This window comes from Acinonyx jubatus, chromosome C1 (assembly GCF_027475565.1).
Source record: "Acinonyx jubatus isolate Ajub_Pintada_27869175 chromosome C1, VMU_Ajub_asm_v1.0, whole genome shotgun sequence".
NCBI classification, from domain to species: domain Eukaryota; kingdom Metazoa; phylum Chordata; class Mammalia; order Carnivora; family Felidae; genus Acinonyx; species Acinonyx jubatus.
Genome location: NC_069381.1, coordinates 75,004,927 through 75,026,251, shown reverse-complemented (window position 1 = coordinate 75,026,251; position 21,325 = coordinate 75,004,927). Strand labels below are relative to the sequence as shown.

The following is a 21,325-nucleotide window of genomic DNA, read 5'->3' as shown; positions in this document are numbered from 1 at the left end:
AGAATACACCCCTGAGTCCAGGTGGCTAGTCTGGTTCTTTGAAGACCAACTTCACAAAGATCAAAACTTCTGAATCAGAGAAAGTCAACTACGATAAGGTAAACATGTAGTTTTGATTTACAACTCTGAGCTGTGTGCCAAGGGGAAAGATTCTTATAAACAAAAGGGCAGGGGGTTTTTTCATTAAGAAAAATGCTTTTGAAATTATACTGCAGAGCAGTGTGATTGCTTTAGAAAATCTGTTCTGTAAATTCTTCCCTATAACTAAAAGATGTAGCATTTGGAGGAAGGGAGGTGTCCGGAGGAATTTTCTACCCCAAGGAAAGACTTTCTTTGGGAGAATATATTTCCACTCATCTAGATCTCACAAAAGGGAAGATAATCTGATCTACTACCCAACACTATTCTTTATACTCTTGCCTTTTTTTTCCTCTCTCTTCAATTATTCCTTTTCTATTTTTCCTTCAGCTATAACTTTTTGCAAAGTTAATGTGCATCATTTTTATTGTGTTCAGACTTTGGAGAGGAGCCACTGCCTAAATACTTCTTACCTGTTTTAACACGAAGCACTTGAATACAAGTGCCCAGGTGTTTAAAATCAGTGAATTTCAGAAGGCAGCTGGCTCTGCCATCCAGAATCCAGGTGTCTAAACACCATGTGATCAGCCTGAATTTCTGGCAGTACCTAGAACTTCCCAACCAGGTATATCCTGACATGAAGCAGAATGTAGAAAATATCTACAAGCCTTCAAAGCTAAGGTAGAAACGTCCAAGCCCCTATTTTTTGTTACCAGGGAGAAAGGGCAGTGGGTAAATCAGTTAGGGATGTGTTTATGCAGCAAATAAGAACAACAGGGGGGAAACCACCTAAAACACTAAAGAAGGGAAGATTCAGTAGCCTCTCAAACAGTGAAGTCAGGGCATAAATAGGGCCTTTCTTTACAATTCAACATCCTTAGCAAGTGTCTTTCCTGCTCTGATCACAAGGTGGCTATTGCACTTCTAGTTCAGGTGAATCTGTCCCTTTAAAAAAGTTCTTTCCTGGGGTGCCTGGGTGGCTCAGTCAGTTAAGCCTCTGACTTGGCTCAGGATCTGATCTCACGGGGTTCCTGGGCGTTCCTGGGTTTGAGCCCCACATCCGTCTCTGTGCTGGCAGCTCAGAGCCTGGAATCTGCTTCAGATTCTGTGTCTCTGTCTCTCTCAGCCCCTCCCCCACTCTCTCTCTCTCTCTCTCTCTCTCTCTCTCTGTCTCTCAAAAATAAATAAACATTAAAAAAAAAATTTCTTCCCTTAGGGCACCTGACTAGATCATGTGACTCTTGATCTTGGGGTTGTAAATTTGAGCCCATGTTGGGGAGATTACTTAAAAGTAAAGATTACTTAAACATAAAATCTTGAAAGAAAGAAAGGAAGGAAGGAAGGAAGGAAGGAAGGAAGGAAGGAAGAAAAGAAAAAAGAAAAGAAAAGAAAAGAAAAGAAAAGAAAAGAAAAGAAAAGAAAAGAAAAGAAAAGAAAAGAAAAGAAAAAGGAATTAAAAAGTTCTTCCTAAAAGCTCACCCAGTAATTTCTGCTTATTGGCTAGAACTGGCCCACATAACCAAACATTCCAGCAAGGGAGTCTGGGTGAATAAATAAATTCATTTTCTGGCTTGTATAGCAGAGGGCAACAGGAAAAAGGCTTTCAGTAAGCCAACCACCAGTGTCTGCCACAGAAGGAATAGTAGAGGAGAGGAAGTGCCCTAAAGTTACCCACTGAGATGGGAAGTTCTTAGAGTTACTCCCACAGATGAATGTCCCTTTCTAGACAAGACTGTGTATATAGCTCTTGGTTACTGCCCAATGTTCTATCTGAACAACTTGTGTATGATCAGGCAGAGAAAAGATGCCTTCTGAGAAAGTCTATGGGGAGAAAAGTACTATCTGAACTGGAGGTGGTCCAACTGGAAAAAGTTTTGCATGCCTCTGCTTGGCTAACTGCTACCTGATTCTTCGTTCCAGTAAGTATAGCAATTCCTCCAGAAGCCCACCTTGATTTCTTATACTGAATGATATGCTTTTGCTATGCCCCAGGTAACCTTGAAGTCATCTCTCATAACATCTCTCTCTCTCTCTCTCTCATTTGTAAGGCTGGTTTAATGTCTTCTTTTCCCACTAGACGTGGAAGTTCTAAGAGGATAGAATCCATATCTGTCATTTTCACTGATACTCCCCAAGCACTTAGCACAACATCTGGCATATGATAGATGCTCAGTAAATTTTTATTAAATGGAATTAAACTGATCTGGCTCTCCTACTGTGTTGTGCTCCTTTGTAAGTTATCGCATTTATAATGACATAGTTATTTGTGTGATTATCTTTTTAAGTAAACTCTATCTCCAACTCATAACTGAGGGCTCGAACTCATAACCCTGAGATCAATGCTCTACCAACTGAGCCAGCCAGCCCCCCCATGTGATTATTTGTTTAAAATCTGTTTCCCCACTAACCTATTAGCCCTTTGAGAACAAGGAGTAAGTCAATTTGATTCACTGATGTATCTCCAGCCTCTTTCATATTGCCTGGTATATAGGTAGGGGTGTATATATGTTCCATGAATACCTGTTGAATGAATGAATGAATGAATGAATGATTACTTTAGTAAAGATGTGCACCCTCTCTGACCCTCAGTTTCCTAATCTGTAATAACGACTTGCAAGTTATCATGATTAAGTACCTGGCATGTGTAGAACTCAAAAATATTAATTCCTTTCCTCCCCATTGTGACCACAGACTGAATCTCCAGGGTTTGCCATAAGGATGAAAGAAAAGAGAACAGGGAATTCAAGGAATTTATGTGGGATTTGGAACAAGGAACTTTAATCTGTGACAGGAGGAAGGGGGTGTGATAGTCTGCTAGGGCTGTCTACCATGGACTGGGTTGGCATAAAGACAGAAATTTATTCCCTTACAGTTCTAGAGGCTAGAAGTATAAGATCAAGGTGTCAGCAGCACTGATTTCGTTTGAGGCTTCTCTCCTTGGCTTGTAGATGGCTAAAAGTCTTCTCTCTGTGTCTTCACATGGTCTTCTCTCTTTGCACGTCTGTGTCCTAACCCCCCCTTCTTATAAGGACACCAGTCACATGGGATTAAGGTCCATCCCTGTGAGCTCATTTAACCCAAATTACCACTTCAAAGACCCTACCTACACATAACAGTCCCATTCAGAGGTACTAGGGTTGGGGCTTCAACATATGAATTTGGGGAGGACACAGTTCAGCCCATAACAGGGAGCACTGGAAAATCTGTTGCTACTTCTCTCTCATTTCTAAAAATAGCTCATACACAATCCGCCAGTGGTGGTAAATAAGCTTTAAAATGCAGGCAACCTTCACCTTAATATGAATTGCTTCATTAAGTGGAATGCTCTCCAACTAACCGTGTGCAATCAGTGACACAGGTGGGAGACGAGGTGCAAGAATGAGAAATAAGTAAATTGGCTCACAGGTTGCTACTGGGAAGGGCAGAGGTAGGTAGCCCAAGGGATAATAATAAATAGAACTTATTAGACATTTACTATGTGTCATGCTAAGAATGAATGACATTAGTCCTCCTATTTATTCCTAACATTAACTCGATGCAGCAGATATATTACCATCATCCTCATTTTACAGTGGAGGAAGCTGAAACACAGAGTGATCGGGTCAGAGCAGAGATCTAAATCAAAGTTTGTCTGAGGCCAGAGCCCACGGTGCTGCTGTCTGGGGACAGTTTTCAACATGAGGACATAGACAGCACAAGAACAGGAGTGTCAAAAAGAGGTACGAGGGCTGGAAAAAACAAACTTCTGCTCTATGATTTTCCAAAAATAAAAATTATAATTGTGTGCATTAATTTCGACATGCATGCTGGAGCTGCCGTGCAAGGAATAGAGCTGCCAAATGCCCTGGGATGTACCACCCCACCCCAACACACTAGCCCCGCTGTGTGGGTGCAACTCTTATCTAGGCAGGAAGGGCTGGACTCAGCCCTGGGTGTTCCCCATTCTGGACAGCCTGTGGAAACAGATCCTGTCCTTAAACTCCACCATGACTCAGGGCTTTCTCTAGGGCATGGTTCTCCACCCCGCCAGACCTAATACTCCTTTCTTACAACAGATATTTTGTAACACTTCCTTTGCCATCATGGAATTAAATCCTTAGATAATAGAACCTACCCACACATAATTTCAGGGAAAAAAAAATAACACTACCTAGGGTGACCAACAGTCCTGGTTTACCTGGGACTGGAGAACTTTCAGGGACAGTGGATTTTCAGCACTAATTCTTTATTATAATACATGGAAGAAATAAAGTAATTTAAAATGACATGTATTAGAAGCCTTTGCTTGGGGCACATTACATTAGAATACCCACTGAAGTAGTCAGTTGACTTATCATGAATAAGTTAAGAAATAAGAATGCATTTTATGCCTCTCTGCTAACAAAAAAGTTGGATTTTAAGTCTTAGAAAGGTTTAATTTTAACTTAATTGCAAGAAGCATCAGGTCTCCTGTGTTACATATTTGCACATGACAGTTACAAATGCAGGCTGATACAGTTGTGTCATTCTGGTGACTCAAATGCCATGACCAGCACTGCAGCAGGTAGTGTGATTTTCTGCAATGGTGAACATTTCTTGATAAAGTTCCAAATAAAATAAGTATGATCTTCCCTTCATTTAGTTGGTGACTGAATTCCTAAACACTTGTCTGACGCCAATCAGTTCTCCAAATGACACCTGGTTATCCTGCAATTCTGACACTGACTGAAGTTAGCACAGACCTCACAGGTTAAGGGCTCAGTCCCACAACACCCCCGCCCCCCCCCCCCGCCACCCTGAGATGCCAGTCACAAGCTGTAGGTCCCCAGGTTACCTGTACTTCTGTCTGAGTTGACAGCAAATCAGAGGTGCACCAGGAACCCCTCCTTGGATTAGATCATTTTCCAGAACAGCTCACAGAACTCAGAGAAACACTTACTTATGTTTACTAGTTTATTATATAATGAAGGACATGATAAAGCATATCAATGAATAGCCAGTTGAAGAGATACACAAGGTAATGTATGTGGGAAAGGGTGTGGAGTTTCAGTGTCTTCTCATGGCACACCACTCCACATGGCGCCTCCATGGGTTCACCTGGAAGCTCCCCAAACCTTATACTTCTGGAATTTTTATGGAGGCATCATCACATAGGCATGATCAATCATTAACTCAGTCTCTAGGCCCTCTTCCTTTACCAGAAGACAAGGAATGTAGCTGAAAGTTCCAAGCTCCTAGTCATGTGTGATCAGCCCCCATCCTAAAGCTATCCAGGAACCCACCAAGAGTCACCTCATTAGAACAAAAGACACTCCTATCACCTAAGAAATCCCACGGAATTTGGGAGTTCTGTGTGAGAAACCAAGGTCAAAGACCAAATATTAGAACAAAAGATGTTCCTAGTGCTTTTCCCAGTTAAGAGATTGCCTTGATTTGTTGGTATATTTGAGAATCAGGTGTAAAGAGGGACAATTCTTTGTTGTGTGAGACATCTTACTTATTGAAACAGGTGTCTTCCTCCCCGGTCACCGCCTACTAAATGCTAGCTAAATTCAAGAGCCCAGTCTTGAATTTTCAAATAGCCCCAATTGAGATCCACTTCTCTAGGGTGCCATCATGGAGGTGAGGAAACCCCTGGTGCCAACAGAACTAAGGATTCACCTAGACTGGCGATAACAGCTACCTTGTGGGGTATTGTGATGAATTAAAATGAGATACTATGGAAATGCATAGCACAGTGCCTGGGCCATAGTAACCACTCAATGAATGGTAATCATCCCAGCTTTACTCTATTTCTTAAACATCCCAAACTTACTCCAGTCTGAGAGCCTTAGAATTTTTACTCCCTCTACTTGAAGTATTCTTTCCCAGTCCGGCTCCTAATCATTTACATCTTAGCTCAGAAGGTCATTTATCAGAGAACTTTTCATAGCCATCTATCTAAAGTAACAAACTTAAAAAATAAATAAATAAATAAACAAACTTTATCCCTTCCTATACCCGATCACATTACCTTGTTTATTTCATTCACAGCAATGGTCACAATCTGAAATTACCAGGTTCACTTGTCTACTTGTTTATTGTCTCTTTCTTCCCAGGCACCTTGTCTGTCTCACTCACTGGTCGTCACCAGCCTCTAGAGGAGAACCAGGCACTGAGTAAGGTCCTCAGTAAACACTGACTCAATGAGTGACTAGTGTGATTGTTAAACCAACGCATATGTGGCTTCAACTTAAAACTGATCTAGTTTATATGGACCTTAGAACTAGAAGGTCAACCATGAGATATTCCAGTCCAGCCTCTGGCATCTCCCCTTGCTACAGCTAAGGCAGGGAAAGGAGAACCTTTCATAGCATGGACAAGTTAAGACCAGCTGAGTCGGTTAAGCGTCTGACTTCAGCTTAGGTCATGATCTCATGGTTTATGAGTTCAAGCCCTGAATCAGGCTCTGTGCTTGTAGCACAGAGCCCGCTTCAGATCTTCGGTCACCCTCTCTCTTTGCCCCTCCCCTGTGCAAGTACATGCTCTTTCAAAAATAAATAAACATTAAAAAAAAAAAGATGTGGGGGTAAATAACTCCTCACATACTTAGCCTCGAATACCAGGAACCTATGTCTTTTCATTCCCCAGAGGGACCTGAACAATTAATTTTTGAAGCAGTGAAACAGGAGGAGAGCTGGAGCCAAAGGCCAAGAAGTTGGTTACCTAGTCCGTGGCAGTCCAAAGAAGTGTTATTAAAAAGGTTAAAAAGGAAAATGCAGAGGCCAAAAATGTCCATCTGAAGGACCAGCCAAGTACCCATGCCTTCCTTGAAGCTAGAAGCTATGGAGGCTGTGTTTGTCTACCACGGGCATTGAGAAGCCCCTAGAGAATTCAAGTTTATAAATAAATAGACACTGGGCACTTTCTACATGCAAATCAAAGAATGGGAATTAAATGACCATTTCCAGGGGTGCCTGGTTGGCTTACTCAGATAAGCGTCCGACTTTGGCTCATGTCATGGTCTCTTGGTTCATGAGTTCAAGCCCCACATCGGGCTCTGTGCTGACAGCTCAGAGCCTGGAGCCTGCTTCGGATTCTGTGTCTCCCTCTCTCTCTGCCCCTCCCCCACTTGCACTGTGTGTGCCTCTCTCAAGAATAAATAAACATTAAAAAAATTTTGAGAAATGCCCATTTCCAGCTGCTCTTGTTCCTGAACTTTTCTCCGAGGAGATCGGAGGGTCCTGTTTTCTCATGATGATTGGATCTCTGGATCTTTGTAGACTCTGGGCGACCAAAGGCCTAATTCTTGAGAGAAAAGCCCAAAGAGGCTGCAGTGTGTCTTAACCCAACTTTGTTTTTATCTTTCCCCTATAAGGATTTAGATGCAGGGAATATCATTGTGGGAACAGACACTGGAAACAGCAAGAGGTTTGGAGTCAGGTGGACACAGGCTTGAAATCCACCCACCAATGATTACTAACTAAGACCTTAGATGATTTACATAACTTGCCTGTGCTTCAGTTTCCTGTTTTTAAAATAAAGTCAATAATACTTTTGCTACAGGGTTCCTATATGGACAAAGTAAAATTGCAATATGCATAAAATGTTTGGTATACCTTTGGGGGGCTGCATGCCGAGTATTTATTTCCTCACCACTAAGGGAGAGGGGGACAACGACCTCAAACTGGGGGAGCATGATGAGGATTTGTGTAGAAAATAGAAAAGCAGAGACAAGAAGGAGGAGGCAAAAGTGACTAACGCAGGAAGAGGTCACAGCTGAGTTATCATGTAGCTAAAATTACTTTAGTTCATAATCGGTAATAGGAGGCCCCAGTACACTTCAGTGATTCTGCTTAGGTTTTAGCTTCAGAAAACCTGGCTTCTTGTCCCAGCTCTGCTGCTTGCCAGGGAGCTGGGGCAAGCCATGTCACTTCTCAGGCTCCTTACAGGTAAAATGGGGTTATTAATACCTGGCTTATTGTGAAAATATACTGAGACACAGGATGGAAGGCACCTGACTCCCAGCAAGACTCATACTCTTAGTGGCTCTCCTTAACCAGTGAAGAGCTGCTGAGCCAGCACCTGACGGTACAAGAACAATGAACGTGAGCTTCACTTACTTACTAGCATTTCAGCGGGCATAGTCTAGATTATGCTGTGGTTACAAGTAACCCTAAAATTTCAGTGACTTAACTATGAAGATTTCTTTTTTTTTTCCTTTAGTTTTTAAGTAGGCTCCCACCATGGGGCTTGAACTCATGACCCTGAGATCAAGAGTCACATGCTCTACAGACTGAGCCAGCAGGCACCCTGAAGATCTGTTTCTGATTCACCCTGCTTTCTAGCATGGTCAGCCGGGGGCTCTACGCCACACCACTGTCATCCTCACTCCAGGCCCCAGGTTGACAGAGCAGCCACTAGCAGGAACAGTGCTGGTTGCCATGACAAGGAAAGGATAAGACGGTGAAGCATCCTGACTTTCAAAGCTTCCACTCACATTTCACTGGCCAAAGCAAGGCACATACCTTCGAGTGGGTGAGAAAGTACAACCCACCATATGTCAGGAAGGAAAGAGAATGAGAATATTTGTGAGCAGCCTTAATGACTACTGTAGTTAGGGAGCAGAGACCTCAGAGCGATTTAATTATCTCTTTTCCCAGAGAAAGACTTGCCATGGATTAGCTTGTTGAGAACTGGCACGTTACCAAGGATATGTTTCTCTTTTCTTGATGAAAATAAATTATTAGCAAATAATCTTGCTGAGCTGTTGCACTTTTTGCAATATTTTTGTGTTGCTATGCCCACCGCTGGGTTTCAGTACACTAAATTAATTTCTGTAGGCTTCTTTATTGTAGTCGAGAAGATCTTCCTTTCTCCCGTGTCGTAAATGTGGACCTCCTTTATATGCTGCCTAATCACATTTTGAAACCCCAATTTCTGATGGCATCAGATGCATTGAACATTCTATCAAAAACCATAGATTTGAAATGGCCTGTGTTTGTATGTGTGTTTCCCACTAGAAGTTGGTTCTCTCGACCCAGAAATGCGGGAAAATAATGCTTCCTTCTCACTTCGTAAAATGCACGTGTTTTCCAGATCCTTCTTTTGTAGGAAGCCTTCCTAAAACTCAGGAGGTGTATTGGTTATCTACTGCTGCATAACAAATTAGCCCAATACTTAGTGGGGTAAAAGAACAATAAACATTCGTATTTCCCACAATTTCTGTGGGTCATAAATTCCAGCAGAGCTGGAAGTTTTGAGTCAAAGCCTGCTGTAAAGTTGCAGTTAAGGTACCAGCCAGGGCTGCAGTCACCTGAAGACTTCTCAGAGGCTAAAGGTCTGCTTCCGAGACACAGCCAAAGAGCCACTTCCAAGTGACCTTCCAAGAATCACTCACATGGCTGAGAAGTAAGTGTTCGCTGTTGACAGGAGGTCTCATTCCTCCCTACACGCAGCCTCTCCACAGAACTGTTTGGGATCCTTTCCCCTGTGCAAGTGAGCCGAGAGAGGCAAAGACAGAGGCTGCAATGTTTTTCATGACTGAAACTCAGAGTCACACACTGTCACTTCCACAGCGTTCTAGCACACATTCAGCATAGGATACCACAGGAGGGCATTATACATGGTGTGAATACCAGGAGGCAAGGATTATTGGAGGCTGGCTTTCACAGGAAGTAATGCAAGAATTCTTTCAACTGACTCGAAGTCCACTCCAAATATAAAAAATAAAAACTACAAGATAAATTCTGTGAAGGCAAAGACTTTTTTCTTCTGTTTGTTGTGCTTACCTTTGGACATGACCTAACATAATCGATTCTCAATAAATATTGGTGTAATGAATAGATAAGATGAAAAATCAGGAAAGCTTTTTTTGAAAAGCTCTCAATAAAACATTATAAGTACTATGTATTTTTAAGTTCCAAGTAGATACCAAATAAACATTGAGAATATAAGACAAAGTCCACTCCAAGTTGGTCCAAACTCATCAACTTTTAGTAGTAGCAGGATTTCATCAGGAAGGCAATGTAGCACAGTTTGTAGATTCTGGGTTAAAATCAGGAGAACTCAGCGATGCCTGGGTGGCTCCGTCGGTCAAGCCTCCAACTTCAGCTCAGGTCATGATCTCACGATTCGTGGGTTTGAGCCCCACGTTGGGCTCTGTGTTGACAGCTCAGAGCCTGGAGCCTACTTCAGATTCTGTGTCTCCCTCTCTCTCTGCCCCTCCCCTGCTCATGCTCTGTCTCTCTCTGTCTCTCAAAAATAAATAAATGTTAAAAATAAAAATTTAAAGAAATCAGGAGAACTCAGATGAGAACAAGCCATTTAACGTCTCTGGGCCTCAATCCCCCTACCTACAACAGTAGAGGTTTGGACTACATGATATCAAAGGTACTTCCAGCAAGAACATTCTAACATTATTTGAATGTCACCATACATTTGAAACTAAGCTTATGAGAAAATATTTCTGATCAACTTTATTGATGAGACAGTTCTTCCATATGTGCTAGGTTTGAGGCTAATATGTGTACATAGGTCTGGGTTTGTTTAAGGTTTGCAGGGTGAATTATTAAGTCTATTTGTATAAAAATTCTAGAATTTCTTTCTGGGAAAGAATTTACTTTAATGGAAGTGAGAGTTTCGTTCAAAAACAATTTCTTAAAAATTAGATGTATGGGGCATGTGGTGGCTCAGTCGGTTAAGTGTCCAACTCTTGCTTTCAGCTCAGGTCATGATCTCACAGCTTGTGGGTTTGAGCCCAGCATCGGGCTCTGTGCTGATAGAGCAGAGCCTGCTTGGGATTCTTTATGTCTCCCTCTCTCTCTGTTCCTCCCCCACTTGTGCTCTCTCTCTCTCTCAAAATAAAAAAAAAAATAGACTTAAAAAAAATTGGGACAGGTGATTGTAGAAACAGCCCCATGTCTACCTATCGAATTATCTAATTTCATAGCACCCATTTGCTCATGTCTGCTACCCAAGAGATGGGCTGAAAATAAAATGGGTGCATTAAAATTTGGGGCACCTGGGTGGCTCAGTCAGTTAGGTGCCTGACTCTTGATTTCAGCTCTGGTTAAGATCTCGTAGTTCGTGAGTCCACAATGACAGTGCAGAGTCTGATTGGGATTCTCTCTCTCTCTCTCTCTCTCTCAAAGTAAATAAATAAACTTGAAACAATTTAAAAAACAACAACAACAACAAAAATGGATGCTTTAAATGCTGCAGCAGTTTCTTCACACGTCACCTAGAGCTGAACACAGTACTTCCAAGCGTGCTCTGACCAGAAAGGAAGAGAATGCAAACATTCCCTTATCTGGGGCTTCAGAATGTTAGAATTTTATTCAGGGGGTGTGCATTTCTGAACTCTTGATTCATAGTGAGTTGGCAATAATGAAAACTTCACCTGGACTTTTATTAAACCACATCTTCCCCTGGACTTTGTATTAAACATTCTCTTGTTGGAACCACCCCGTTGTTCTTAGTCTAGGTGTCCTCGGATCCTGCTTTATGCCACATATGCATCGGTGGTGTTTTGGTTAACATCCCCAAATTCCTCCTTCCCCTCCCTTCCATTCCATCTCTTGCTGGATCAACCATGAGCCACAGGAGCCCACTGGCCTAGTTCACACAAATCAGCCTCCACGGAGAGCCGGGTGGACGGTGGAGACTGGATCTGGAGGAACAAGGGCAAGATATTCAGCACAGGTGGTCTTTTCTGGGTCATTAATGAAAATGTGGGACATTCAGGACCATGAATGGAAGTCTTCTGCATAGCCGCTAGAAATTTTTCATTTGATAGTCATCTATTACACACAGACTCTCTGGTATAATAGAACAAGGAATATTCTTTTTTGTATATGTTAAAATTTTCATTTTAAGTAGACTCTACACCCAACGTGGGGCTTGAACTCACGACCCAGAGATCAAGAGTCACATGCTCCACCACTGTGCCAGCCAGGCGCCCCTGACAAGGAACATTCTTAACATACTAATACCTCCTTCTAGTACTGTTCTTTTTTTTTCTTTAGTTTTATTAAGATATAATTCACATCATACAATTCACCCATTTAGTGTATAAATCGATGGATTTTGGTATGTTCACAGAGTTACGCAACCATCACAACAATCGATTTTAGAACATTTTCATCTCCTCAAAAGAAACTCCGTATCCATTCTCGTTCACCCTTCATTCCTCCTCAAACACCCCGAGCCCCTGGCAACCACTAATCTACTTTCTGTCTCTACAGGTTTTGCCTATTCTGGAGATTTCACATAAATAGAATTATACAAAATATGGTCTTTTTGTGTTTGGCTTCCTTCACTAAGCATAATGTTCTCAAGGCTCATGCACATTACAGTGTATACCAGTGCTTCATTTATTTTTATTTTAATATTTATTTATTTTTGAGAGAGAGAGTGCAAGTGAGCAGGGGCAGAGAGAGAGAGGGGAGAAGGGGATGGAGGATCCAAAGCGGGCTCTGCTCTGACAGCAGAGAGCCCGCTTCAGGGCTCAAACTCACGAACTATGAGATCATGACCTGAGCTGAAGTTGGACACTTAACCGACTGAGCCACCCAGGCGCCCCCATTTCATTTTATTGCCAAGTGATACTTCACTGTATAGATAGACCACATTTTCATTTTCTTTACTCACTCACCAGTTGATGGATATTTGGGTTTTTTGGGGCTTTTTGGCTGTGCTGTATAATACAGCTGTGAATGTCCATGTGCAAGTTTTTGTGTGCACACAATTTTCATTTTTCTCGGGTATATGCTCAGAAGAAGAATTGCTCTACTCACACAGGCCATATGGTAACTCTATGTTTAACCTTGTCAGGAACTGCCAGACTGTTTTCCAAGGGGGGCATACCATTTTACATTTCTACAAGCAGTGGGCGGTATTTCCATTTCTCCACTCCCTTGCCAACACTTGGTACTTGTCATTTTCGTGACAGCCATAGGGTAAGTGAAGTAGTGTCTCCTTGTACTTGTGGTTTGCATTTCTCTGATTGGTAAAGATGCCAAGCATTTCCATGTGCTCATGTGCCACGGGCATGTCCTCTTTAAAGAAATGTCCATTCAGGTCTTCTGCCCGTTTTGGAAAATTAAGTTGTGTGATTTTATTATTGAATTGTAGGGGTTCTTTATATATTTTAGATATGTCTCTTATTATATATACAGTTTGCAAAACTTATCTCCCATGGTGTGTGTGGGGTGTCATTTTACTTTGTTGATGATGTCCTTTGAAGCACAAAGCTTTTGGGGCGCCTGGGTGGCTCAGTCGGTTAGGCGTCCAACTTCAGCCCAGGTCACAATCTCGCGGTCCGTGAGTTCGAGCCCCACGTCGGGCTCTGGGCTGGAAGCAGCCTGGAGCCTGCTTCCGATTCTGTGTCTCCCTCTCTCTCTGCCCCTCCCCCGTTCATGCTCTGTCTCAAAAATAAATAAACGTTAAAAAAAAAAAGATTTATGAAGCACAAAGCTTTTAATTTTGGTGACGTCCAATTTATCTATTTTTTCTTTTGTTGCGTGTGCTTTTGGAGTTATATTCTAGTGCTGTTTTGAGAGCTACTTTTTCTTAGCTTCCTGTTCAGGTTTAGAAAAATAGTTCTGATTTCCCTTTCCTGCTCCAAATGACTTAGAATAGTAGAAGCTAATATTTACTAAGCACTTACTATGTGCCAGGTTTTTAGCTAAGAGTTGAGACAGCTTGGGTAAACCAGCCCAGGGCCCCAGAGTTAGGGTGATTAATACAATCCGATTCTGGAGCCCATACTTCACTGTCCTACTGAACATGTATCTTCCTCATCTTGGCATTTGTTTCATTTTTGCAGGAGGAAAACAGTGTATCTGCTGTTAGTGTTGGACAAGTTACTCCGTCCATGTTCTTTGTTTCCTTCCCTTCCCTGAGGTGAGTCCTCCGCCCCACCCTTTCTAGAACTGCCAGAATCTACACAGTCTCCAACACACACACACACTTGTCCAAAAGGGCAAAACAACAGCCTCGTTCATGACACAGAAGAAATACCAAGTCCCTGATGCTACAACTGAAACTGCCCTATCCCAGAGGTGCTGAGTCTTTGGTCATGACAGTCTACGGACTGACAGGCAGGAGCAGCTCTGACACCCCTCAAAAGGGAATTCCGAGCTGGGGTTGCCCTGGAACTCACACCGAAAGCCCCCAATTTAAAACACTTTGCCTGTCAATTCAGTCAAGTCGAATCATGTGGGGCGATAAATGACAAAAGCTTGTCAGAGGAGTTTCTCAGTTCTTCCTTTGACTTGGACAATATCGACGTTTAAATTTCAACTTTAGTTTCTCTAAGTACATGAGGTCAGAATTATGTAACAGGAGCCCACAAGCTTCTTCCCCCCACCCTCTGCCCCCTTTCCCACTGTGTCCAGCTGCCTAACGCAGCCATTTGGAATTCCTTCAGAATGTCTCTGACTCAGCTTCCCTCTCTAGTTCATCCTTCTTGCCGCTGCACCTGCTCAGGCCCTTCTGATCTCTTGGGTGAACTAACTGGACTTATTTCATAGTCTCCTCTTCAATCCAATTGAGTTGAAACAAATGATCCCATCATGGTTATCTTCCTCAATCGATTATGAGATCTTTAAGGTCAGAGACCAAAAAGAATTAATTTCCCTAGAACTAAGCTTGGATTCTGCCATCTCTAGGCATTTAATTAGCATTTGTGGAAGGATTGCTCAGTGCCAGAATGTGCCCACCACCTGCAATAACAATTAAATGTCACGTGAACCGGGTGTTCCAGGAACCCCTCTCCTGTCCTGCTGTCGTGTGCATGGACTTGGCTAGCATTCGAAGGGGGAGGTCAAGGCAAAGTAGGTATCTTGTCTCACACAACTCGGGAGGGGGGAGGTCATCTGCTGGCCTATAAATTCCTCTCTATCTTAGTGATGGGAAAGAGTCTGGCCTGTGTCCCTCCTAGACCCATGTCTACCCAGGCCCACCAAGTGACCAGGAAGTTTGTTGTGTTTCCTAGATACAACCACACCTAATTTCCTGAGCCTAAACACCCTTGAACACCGACGAAGGAGTAACCCCAAAAGTTAGGTAAGCATTGAAAATCATTCCTAGTAGCACAGATCGTGATATCCCGTCTTAGTAACCTGCTCCCTGTGACCTTGTGGGGAAAGGTGGAGGTGAGCAGACAGGACAAGGGATCAATCACATCGAGCTTTCAGGAGCTACACCGAATGGATGTTCCAGTTGCTCTCTACTTCTCTCTCCCCAGGCCTCTGTCACCCTCCTCACATCCTGTCTCTAAGTTTCCTAGGTAGCATCCCCATCCCTTAGCCACAGAAAGCTGCCCCATTCCTCACAAGAGGAAGCCGTCCTAAGTTGTCGCTGTCTCTTCTTAAGTGCAAAAATTAATGCCTTGGACTTCAGCTGGATGTTAATGGAAGATTTCCTCTGCCCAGCCTGCTGCTTGCTCTCAAGTAGGAGGAACGTGGGCTGGTCCTGTAGTGGAACACAGTGTGCACGTTCAGTGCCTTTCCCTCTCAGGCCGTGAGGGCGGCCAGCAGAGGCCAGTTTCCTCCTGAATTACCTAAGGACAGATGTCCACCCCCCCACCCCCACCCCGCGGTCAGTATTACTCATCTGCCAAAGAGAATGCAGGCCAGTAACACAGAGGCAAAGTACTTTTCAGCCATTAGCATGTTTTTCACCTAGCCCTATGATGAAAACTTTGGCATTATTGTGGTAAAGTCGTTTTTGTTTCCTTCCTGGATCCATGTCATTACAAAGGTCCCTGTAAGTTGAGAATGTTTGTTTACTTCCTATGATAGAATTTGTTGATCCCCACATCTCTCCCCAGATGGAGCGGGGGTGGGGAGGATCTTTGCTTATCCTACCACAGCAGTAAAGAAAAAACTTAGAAGTTTGCCTGTAGAAAGAATTAGCAAGATAATTGCAAAGGGGATGTTTATGGATTCAGAGCCTTGATCTATAAAGTGTCCTTAAGAAACTGGCATCTTCAATTTCAAAGGAAATGGTGAGATTCCTAACCCACATGTGTCCTTTTGCCCAGGGGCCAGACTCTCAACTTGTCCTCCTTGGCTTCCTGCTCACTATCTGTAAGATGAAAGGAACTGATCTAAGATTTCTAGCAGATTCTTAGAATTCAATGTAATTCAATTAACATCTACTGAGTATCTGCTATGTGCGGTTTTGGGTGGTGAAAATGCAACTTTGTATCATTCAGGTAGAAATTCCCAGGAATCCTATAACCTGCTTTGAGAAATTGTTCTAGAACAAAGGTGGACACAAACAGTATTATTTCTTTTGCCTCGTCAACCTAACAGCAAAGGAAGAAAACATTTTCCCAAAATGATTTACCCTAAAAACCCCGAGATCTTCTGGGGATTCTGGAGATAGGTCACTGGGGTTTATGGTTTTCCAAATTTCTTCTGCTTTTTCCTTCAGGAGTGACTTCACTTAACCTTGACAGTGACAAAGAAACTTCTTCAAGGAAAAATAACTTTGAAAGGAAAAAAAAAAAAGGATTTGAATAATCATTCAGATCTTAACCATTCTTCCAACAGGAAATATGAGCATATTAATGGTACCAGAAAAATGTGTCAAAAGAGGCTCAACTGGAAAAAGGTAACTTTTTCTTAAACTCTTTCCAGTGATGGAAATTATTCATGGGAATCCAACAGGGAGAAATCTCTGAGGGTAAAACACTGCTATTTTACTGGTGGGTCTTTAGAAATACCCTAACTTTCCATCCATCCCCATTCTAAGAAATCAACTTCCATTGGAAAATTCCAGGCTCAGGCAAAAAAAGTCTACTTAATTTACATTATAATGTAAAACACTGTTTGCCAGACAACTTCCATCACTCATCAGGGTAGCACTGTTTCTCTCTCTTTTTTGTAATGATACGTTACCGAATGATTCTAAACTCGCAGACGCGAGACTATACTTTCACGCATCATTTTTATAGTTTGTTTACTAGAGAAGTTTCTATGAACATGTAGAGCACTGGAAACCATGAGGGAGAGAGGCAGTGTTGTCTCCTGGAGTGAAACTGGCCCTAAGTTTGCTTCTGCAAAGGCCATTTGTCACTGATGATCTATCTTTCTTCTCTTTCTTTGTGACCGGGAGAGGGAGGGCGGATTTGTGAGAAAGAGCCCCCTGAATGGCTTTCTAATCAATTAATTAATCAAGGAATTCTCAGATGCATTTGCCTTCCTACCTTGATTCTAATGTCAGATTCTAAATGAAATTTGCACCAGCACACATACAAACAGAGGCTTTAGATGTAAGAGTCACTCTGGATGATATTCCCTTCCCACTTACCAAAAAAGGTAAGTCTTTTGTTTTTGGTTTTTGTTTTATTTATTTATTTACTTACTTATTTACTTTTGGTTTTTGCTTTGGTTTTACATCTCAGGACACGGTGTCACCTGCTATTTGCTGATCAAAACGTAAATCCAGTTGACATCCTTAATGTCTCTTTCCTACCTCCTCTATATCTCATCCATGCACTTGCCCTGCTGGTTCTGCTCCCAGCTCACCATCCAAGCCTTCCGCTGCTCTCGCTCTCCCCTGCTGCCATCCGGGTCCGAGCCGCCAACATCTCACATAAGGAGTGCCACTCTGGTTTCCTAAACTCTCTTCTCCTCCTACTCTTGCTCCCCTAAAATTCATTTCACCCCTTGGTTTTCAGGTTGATCTTCAAGAGCTTCAATCTGACCCTGTTCCTCTTTGTCCCCTTGACATCTTCCAATGTCTTCCACTACCCTGAAATAAAAGGAAGCCTTCTGGCCTTGAAGGCTCTGTGTGATTTGGCCCACTTTGAACTTGCTGCGTAGTCCTCATCTCCTACTCACCACTCCTAGCCTCTCTCTACAAAACGGTATTTCTCGAACCCAAACATCAACCTCCTTCTCACCTCAGCATCTATGCAATTGCTGTTTTTTCTCTCTGGAGTTCTCTTTAGATTCTTCTCACTGGCCTTTCTTCCCCACAAGTGCTCCACGAACAAGCACCATAGGGATCACATGGGACCTTGTAAGAAATGCAGAAACTGGCACACAACCCCTCACCTACTAAATCATAACAGGCCTTATACAAGATCACCACGTGATTCATATGCAAATTGTAGGTTGAGAAGGTCTAGCTTAGGTCTTAGTGCAATTGTCACCTCCTCTGAAAGGCTTAACTGACCCTCAATCCAAATTAGCTTCCCAAATCAAAAAACCATGTATTTGATTTTTTTCCGATGGCCGTTAACTTTAGATGAAAGTACCTTATTTGTTAACTAATATATTTATTTTTTTCCCCACTAGAGTGTAAGCTCTATGAAAGCAGGAGACATGTTTACATTGCCCACTACTGTTTTACCACCTAGCCTATGTCATCAATACATATTTGACAGATAAATGAATAATCACATATGACTTTAATCTTAATGATCAGAGAGACGGTGAAATAGAATAAGTTTTTGACCTGTATTTATCTGGCTTTATCTGACCTAATAACCAACCGGAAAAAAATATGAATCGAATCAATTGTTTTGGCATAAATCACCTGCTGTACTCCAGTGGAATTTAAGGAAGGAAGGAAGGAAGGAAGGGAGGAATGAAGGAAGGAAGGAAGGAAGGAAGGAAGGTAGGAAGGAAGGAAGGATGGAAGGAAGGAAGTGGGGAGGGAGTGGGGAGAGAAAGATGGTTGGCCTTGGAAGATGTCAGGGTAATAAATGAAGTGACATTGCAAAGGATTCACAGGATAGGACTACAGAGATAAGTAAGAGATTATGGCAGGCTCCCCAACATGGTGTAAATTATGCTATTATTGGTATTTCTCACCTAGAGCTTGTAAAACATTGAAGATTGAAGCTTTATATTTTGTATTGTATTCCCAGGAATATGTCACTAACTAGTAGCCCTTAAGAAGGAGAAAGTATGTTAGCAATATGTGTGGGGTGAAAACCCTCAGTACTGTGTTTCTCCTTTATTCTCACAGAACTACCACACTCATAACACGTCTGACACCAGATGTGCAAAAATTTTTTTCCCCACATCAAGCAATTCTGTGACACCAGCTTGGCGTCCTGCAAATGAACTCAATTCTGACATCTACCTGGAGATGGGATCAGATCAGGTTAAGGGCTCAGTCCCAAGAGACTGTCTCCCATTTCAGATGCCAATTTTAAGTAGTAGGTCTCCAGGTAACCCACAACTTCTGTTCAACTTGGCTAAAATCAGAGGTTCTCGGGGCGCCTGGCTGGCTTAGTCAGTGAAGCATGTGACTCTTGATCTCAGGTTGTGAGTTCAAGCCCCACACTGGATGTAGAGATTACTTAAAAAAAAAAAAAAAAAAAAAAAGTCTTTTTACAAAAAAAATCAGAGTTTCCCATGACCTCCTCTCCTGTGGATTTGATTATTTGCTAGAACAGCTTATAGAATTCAAGGAAATACAGAGAGTTACCAGTTTATGAAAACATGATAAAGGATACCCATGAACAGCCAGATGAAGGTCTACATAGGATAAGGTTGGGAGGGTTCCAAAGGCTTCATCCTCCCAATATGCAGAGGTGTTCACCAACATGGAAACTTTCCAAACCCCATACTGTTGAGATTTTATGGACACTTCCTCATGATCAATTGTTAACTCCATTTCTATTGAGATCAAATTGGATAATTAAACATCAGGAGTTTGTGCTTTGCAAACAGGAGGGAATCAATACCTATGTGCTGAATGAATTAAGAAAAGAACGGTTCCCTTTCCTGATCTTTCGGGATGGGTAACTCCACAAACAAATATTAACCCTCTCCTCACCAAAGGTGGAGACTGTATGGTGAGAACAACAGCACAGTCCGAAGGGTGTGTGTTACAGCTCCTCGAGCAGACCGTCCTTCCCCATGGTGTACACAGAGCAAGGAGCAAGGCCTGCTTTAAGAGCGTAAGAGATGAGGGGCCTGGCTGGGTCAGTCGGCAGAGCGTATGCCTCTTGGTCTTAGGGTTGTAAGTCTGAGCCCCATGTTGAGTGTAGGGATCGCTTAAAAATAAAGTCTTTAAAAAACAAAAAGAATGCAAGAGCCGTATACTCACACCACACCTGTTTGAACGCTCTATTGCCGAGATTTTTAATAATTTTATCTTTGTATTGGATTTTTACACTACATTGATGGGAGCATGTGTGCAAGTAAAGACAGGTATGAGTATCTACTCTTCCTTGTTGTTCCATTTGCATGTGACATTCTTGATGTCCCATGAGTGCAGAATTACTATGGATCCCCATGATGTCGGGGAGTTCAGTGTTACTCAAGGCAGACACAAGGTAAGTGAGTTCCATCTATAACAGAGGGCGGCAGGCACACAGAGCCCTGAGAGGACTTGCTTTTTGCTTGACCCAGAACTTGATTTGAATGAAGAAAGAAATGGTGCTCTAAATATAAATAATGTTGGGGCGCCTGGGTGGCTCAGCTGGTGAAGCATCTGACTTCAGTTCAGGTCACACGATCTCACAGTTCGTGAGTTCCAGCCCCGCGTGGGGCTCTGTGCTGACAGCTCGGAGCCTGGAGCCTGCTTTGGATTCTGTGTCTCCCTCTCTCTGTCCCTCCCCAGCTTGCGCTCTATTTCTGTCTCTCTCAAAAATAAATAAACATTAAAAAAAAATTTTAATGTAAATAATGTTAGTTATTTAACAAATGACGAAAGAATCCCATCATATCCTTATGCATGTACTTCCCTGAATTAGCCAACCATGTTTGCAAAATATGATAACATACAAAGAAAGGGAAAGATGGAAACTCAAAGTTCCTCCTCTTTTCAAGTTTTTACTTATTCCTCAGTAAACCAGAGGTAGAGTGTTGGTAGAATGTCATCATGTGGTGAAATAAAAACAGTTGAATTGGTTTTGTCTGGCACTTCCACTGTCCTGGTAGGAACCAAATCCACATGCATGTGTGAGAAACAAAATATAGATTGTGTAACTTTACTATTCTGCACATAAGTTTAATAGTACTCTTATACTGGCATTTAAAACACACGTTGAGGGGCGCCTGGGTGGCTCAGTCGGTTGAGCGTCCAACTTCGGCTCAGGTCATGATCTCACGGTCCCATGAGTTCGAGCCCTGCGTCGGGCTCTGTGCTGACAGCTCAGAGCCTGGAGCCTGCTTCCGATTCTGTGTCTCCCTCTCTCTCTGGCCCTCCCCCGTTCATGCTCTGTCTCTCTCCATCTCAAAAATAAATAAACGTTAAAAAAAAATTTAAAAAAAAACAACACACGTTGAAGGGGTGGGGGGTAGGCAAAATGGGT

At 42.5% G+C, this 21,325-nt stretch overlaps 1 long non-coding RNA gene and 1 pseudogene across 1 annotated transcript; both read left to right on the top strand.

Annotated features, from left to right (window-relative positions):
- The first annotated feature begins 1,613 nt into the window (after window positions 1-1,613).
- LOC113599079 (uncharacterized) lies at window positions 1,614-15,194 on the top strand. The gene is made up of 4 exons (XR_008295041.1): window positions 1,614-1,997; window positions 12,871-12,995; window positions 13,865-13,941; window positions 15,035-15,194. It is a non-coding gene; the product is annotated as an uncharacterized LOC113599079 (long non-coding RNA).
- A 1,777-nt stretch (window positions 15,195-16,971) lies between these two features.
- Window positions 16,972-17,202, top strand: LOC113599714 (uncharacterized; annotated as a pseudogene).
- The last annotated feature ends 4,123 nt before the right edge of the window (window positions 17,203-21,325 follow it).